Source organism: Salvelinus alpinus, chromosome 2 (assembly GCF_045679555.1).
Source record: "Salvelinus alpinus chromosome 2, SLU_Salpinus.1, whole genome shotgun sequence".
Lineage (NCBI taxonomy): Eukaryota > Metazoa > Chordata > Actinopteri > Salmoniformes > Salmonidae > Salvelinus > Salvelinus alpinus.
The window spans coordinates 110,279,399-110,285,398 of record NC_092087.1 but is presented as its reverse complement, the minus strand read 5'-3'; positions in this window follow the sequence as shown (position 1 = coordinate 110,285,398).

Genomic DNA, 6,000 nt, shown 5'->3' with positions numbered 1-6,000 from the left:
TCTGCCACCGCAGGACATATTTAACCAAAATTGAAAGCACACATACTAACTAAAATAATTCAACACATATTGGTCCCTCAGCAGCCGACCACTGTCGTCATCAGGGAAGATTGCCGGATTGTCCCAGTCCATGGCTGGTGGCACTCTGGGGGCCCTCTCCTTCCTCAGGCAGGCCACATTGTGGAGGACAGCACAAGCCACAGTAATATCACATGCCCTAACAGGGCTGACCCTTAATTTGTGAAGGCAGTGAAAGCGTGCCTTCAGGAGGCCAAAGGTCATTTCAACTCTGGCCCTGGTCCTGGCATGGGCATGGTTGTAGGCCTGCTGTGCTTCCTGGGGGTCTGTGAAAGGTGTCAGGAGAAAAGGCTGGCAGCCATACCCCCTGTCTCCCAGCAACACACCAGAGAATTCACCTGTCAACACAAAATCTCATCATTACTACCTCATAAACACAGTGATATTCTTGACACAGCCATGATGGTTATAAATAGGGGTTGTGTGGCTTACCTTGTGATAGGCACTGATAGATTTCAGAGGCCCGAAAGATTCTGGAGTCATGGACTGAGCCAGGCCATTTTGCCACAACATTGCTGATCACACAGTCAGCATTGCAGACCATCTGAAATCATAAGATGAGGAATATTACACCAATCAATGCACATCACTGGCAATGCAGAGTGTTCGTCAATGGACAATATCAAAAAGTTATGTTCACCTGAACATTAATGCTGTGAAAGGATTTCCTATTCACAAAATCGGCCTCATGGGCACCTGAGGGGGCTTTTATCCTTATGTGTGTGCAGTCCACTGCACCAATGACATTGGGGAAACCTGTCACACAAAGTAATGAGTATCCTACTATGTGTTAACAGTTGTCCTGTAATTTGTAGATCCTCTTACCTGCAATCCTATAGAACTCCTCTTTGATGTCACAGAGTCTTCTGTGGCCAGGGAAGGAGATGAAGACATCTGCTAATGCTTTGATAGCCAGACACACACTCCTTATTGTGCGGCAAATTGTGGCCTTGTTCAGCTGTTCTGCATCCCCCACTGAGTACAGGAAGGCTCCACTAGCAAAAAAGCGCAAGGCCACACAAACCATTTGCTCCACACTCAGTGCATGGCTCCGTGCAGTGCGGTGCTTAATCCTGGGACCCAGTAGTCTGCATAGATACCTGATGCCATCTGCAGAAAACCTGTATCTTTCATATAGATGGTCATCAGGGAAGGCCAGTGGGTCCAACCGGTCCCTGAAGACCCTTTCTCGCCTGAAGGCTCTCCTCAGCACAAGTGCTTCTTCATCCACCACATCTCGCACGAATGGGCATGCCATTGTCAGAGCAGAAAGGAACACACAATTTTGGGCCTTCATATAGGCTAGTGGCCACACCTGGTGCTGGGGGGGTGGGCAAAAGAGGGCGATGCCTTATAACGATGACTTGGTTGTACTGATTGCTGGGAAAATAAAAAAAACCTTAGAAAGATGCCACCGTCCTGTGTGCTCACAATAAGAGCTCATATGTCATGGCTCACTTGACTTTACGAGAATATACCTAATTTTTATTTTGAGCTGTGTCATCTTCTTGGAGCTGGGGGAGGAAAGAAAAATAATGATTAATACATTTGTGTTACAGTTAGCATACAGTGTACATTGAAGGCATATCTCACCTCCCTCTCAAGTTTTTTTATTTCAAGGTCCAGTTTCCTAATTGTCCTCTTTTTTATTTCGGACTCCAGTGCAAGATTTTCCATCTTTTTCTTCTTGTACTGAATGTCTATGTCTGCCAGTTCTATTTGGCGCCGGAGGTGGTTGCCATACAACTTTCTGATAGCTTGTGAGCTCTGTGAACACAATACAATTAGCGCAGCTGGAATTTGGCAGGATGTGGTGTCCTTTTATTAATACGCACTATGTTGCCAGGCTGGTTTTCCCACTGTATAGCATCTGGGTCCTGTAAAAGAAATTAGATTTTTTGATTTTGATGAGGACTCCTCACCATTGTAGAGTAAATAGTACTTTCACAGTCTTAACATGATACCTCATGCCTTCTGGAATCCAGAGAGATGGTCTCCTCCTCATCATTGTCTCCATCATGTGCTGTTGCTGCTGCACTGGGGCCTTCACCCTATCACATTTAATCGGATTCATATTGAAGCTAGTAGACAAGACATGCCAGGCCTACAGTATGCCTTTGATGGAGTACTCACTGGATCAGCATCGTCTGGTGCTTGTGCTGGTGGCTCTAACAGGAACACAGTGCTGCCAGACACTGCAAGGCAATAGGTAAACCAAAGTCAGACAGTCCAAATTGATTCAATATGAATGTGGTTGTATCCCATGTAGAGATGGAAGGACATACCTTGAATGAAGCGGGTGGCATCTTGGGAGGAACCTATGCTCGTCTCTTTCCCCCCAGGGATCCCCTCTAAGACGGGCCTGCCTTTATTTAGCTCCAAGGCCATGTCCTCTGCTGGGGTAAGGTCAGCCTTTGGTGACCCACCACCCGTGCCTTGTCTGTGGGTATTCTTTTTCACTGCTAAAACAGTACAGACAATGTGTGAGCAGGCACCTTCTGGGTACAATATATGCTTGTGCTTTGTTAAATATTAGTCAGGGACCATACCATTCTGCAGAATGTTCTTGTATTTGATTTTGACCTGCTGCCATGTCCGTTTTGGCCCGTTCATGTTTAATCTACACACACACACACACACACACACACACACACACACACACACACACACATACACACATTTAATGGAGTCACACTGCAAAAAATTACTTGGTATTTTTGTCTTGTTTTCAGTAAAAATATCAAACAATTTATCATAGCTTTATACAGTGTGATGGAGTTACTTTACACAATTTCACTCATATCTGCAGTGCATTTCAATTAAAAATTTAACCGTTTCATAATTACAGTACAACTGCATTTTTGGAGATGTGAATTAAATATTTGAATTGTAATTGTGATGTTTCAGCGGAGCGGTGAGTGTGTAATTGTGCACTACTTACGCATTCAGGCGGTCTGCAATACTTTGCCACGCTTTTTCTCTTTGCTTTATCACTGTGGCGGTGTTGCCTTTCTTCTTAATTATATCTTTTACCTCCTCGTATGCCTCCATGAGGATTTGTGCTTCCGACGGGGAAAAGTACGCGGCTCTAGTTGCCATGGTAAATCAGTTAATCTGTGATCTGTGGCGGGGTCTATTTGAGTGAGCCGTGAGCGCGCACCTATCCAGGATTGGTTTCACCTGGCTTAATGAATCCGTGTCTGCTCATCCTGGCTTGGTCTTTGTGCAACCAATTAAGCCTGGACGCACATGTTTTGGCTTCATTGAGCTCAGCTGAGTCATTTATCCCGGATGTCTTAATTCTACTTTTGTGCAACAGGCCCCAGGAAGGTCACACTAGCTCGATAGGTTGATATCTAGCTCAAGCTTCACCTCATGCTTTTCATTAACTGTGTGGTTGTGTTATCTAGTGGGAACCCGTTAGCACGGTGGGCTCTGGTGCCTTCTTGCCGTGGGCTCAAAATGACAGAGGAAATCAACCTGCTTGCTTCTTTATGTTTTGTCAACTTTTCGATGGGGATGTTATGTTTGATACCGGAGGTACGAGGCCTTGAAAGCATTAAACTTCAAAGCAGTGAGCTGATGCCTGTATCACTTTATCAGCAGCACGTGATCAATGACGTCTGGAACTTCATTTCGTCGAACAACCACCTGATTGGTTTGGTGTGTTCGACACTGCAGGCGACTGCCAACTGACTGATCTACAAATCACCTTACATCATAAATAACTACTCATTATTATTGAAGCAGTGTGTCAGTTTTTCAGCATTGATCAATGACTTCTGAAGGTAAATTTTTCTCCCATCATTCTGTTTGTCTCTGATCTTATGATCTGCAAACACGTTTAGGTCTTGTTAAATGGTCTCGGTGCTGGTTGGCTACGCTGGTTAGGCTAATAGCTAGTTGGCTAAATAGCTAACGTTAGCTGGTTGGCTACGCTGGTTAGGCTAATAGCTAGTTGGCTAAATAGCTAATGTTAGCTGGCTGGCTAAGATAACTGCATATAGCTAATGTTAGCTGGCCGGCTAAGATAACTGCATATAGCTCATGTTAGCTGGCCGGCAAAGATAACTGCATATAGCTAATGTTAGCTGGCCGGCTAAGATAACTGCATATAGCTAATATTAGCTGGCTAAGGAAACTGCATATAGCTAACGTTAGCTGACTGGCTAAGATAACTGCTTGTAGCTAATGTTAGCTGGCTGGCTAAGATAACTGTATATAGCTAATGTTAGCTGGCTGGCTAAGATAACTGCATATAGCTAACATTCTTTGATATTTGGTTAGATGGCGTTATGTATTTCCAAAACGATGGTTTACTTTAATCACTCAAGTCATGAGAGCAAACGATCGTTTAATTTGAAGTTCTACATTTGAAGTTATTTCTGTTGTAGTATACATCATAAGTAATAGGCTGGTCCTCCATATTACTTCACACCTAACTCTATCATTCTTCTGAATTCTGATTGGTTTCATGTAATAACTCCAAAAATAGAACAGTGAGGTGTAACTTTGCATTGGGAAAAATATTTTTTATTATCTTTTTTTAAACAATACAAAACATACAAACGACAACATCATACAAACATTAACTACATCACACCTGCCCAGACCCACTAGAACCCAGCCCCATCTCCAGCGCCCGCATCAGCACCATTTTATTTCTCTCCATCACTTTCAACTTTTAGATAATAAAGCATTTGACCTTTCTTTTGAATAAACAACAGCGGATTGGTTGATTTCCAGGTTTTAATTAAGTATAATTTTTAAGATGATTTATGAGAAAAGTATCGTCAAACTCTGGGGTATCTCACTGCACCCTCAAATGCCATGTTTTGAAATATACAGACAGACAGATTAAAAGTAATTTTACATTGTATAACTGTACTTCTGACAGCCAACGTTCTACATTTACATTACATTTAAGTCATTTAGCAGACGCTCTTATCCAGAGCGACTTACAAATTGGTGCATTCACCTTATGACATCCAGTGGAACAACCACTTTACAATAGTGCATCTAAATCTTTTAAGGGGGGAGGGGGGTCAGAAGGATTACTTTATCCTATCCTAGGTATTCCTTGAAGAGGTGGGGTTTCAGGTGTCTCCGGAAGGTGGTGATTGACTCCGCTGTCCTGGCGTCGTGAGGGAGTTTGTTCCACCATTGGGGTGCCAGAGCAGCGAACAGTTTTGACTGGGCTGAGCGGGAACTGTACTTCCTCAGTGGTAGGGAGGCGAGCAGGCCAGAGGTGGATGAACGCAGTGCCCTTGTTTGGGTGTAGGGCCTGATCAGAGCCTGAAGGTACTGAGGTGCCGTTCCCCTCACAGCTCCGTAGGCAAGCACCATGGTCTTGTAGCGGATGCGAGCTTCAACTGGAAGCCAGTGGAGAGAGCGGAGGAGCGGGGTGACGTGAGAGAACTTGGGAAGGTTGAACACCAGACGGGCTGCGGCGTTCTGGATGAGTTGTAGGGGTTTAATGGCACAGGCAGGGAGCCCAGCCAACAGCGAGTTGCAGTAATCCAGACGGGAGATGACAAGTGCCTGGATTAGGACCTGCGCCGCTTCCTGTGTGAGGCAGGGTCGTACTCTGCGGATGTTGTAGAGCATGAACCTACAGGAACGGGCCACCGCCTTGATGTTAGTTGAGAACGACAGGGTGTTGTCCAGGATCACGCCAAGGTTCTTAGCGCTCTGGGAGGAGGACACAATGGAGTTGTCAACCGTGATGGCGAGATCATGGAACGGGCAGTCCTTCCCCGGGAGGAAGAGCAGCTCCGTCTTGCCGAGGTTCAGCTTGAGGTGGTGGTCCGTCATCCACACTGATATGTCTGCCAGACATGCAGAGATGCGATTCGCCACCTGGTCATCAGAAGGGGGAAAGGAGAAGATTAATTGTGTGTCGTCTGCATAGCAATGATAGGA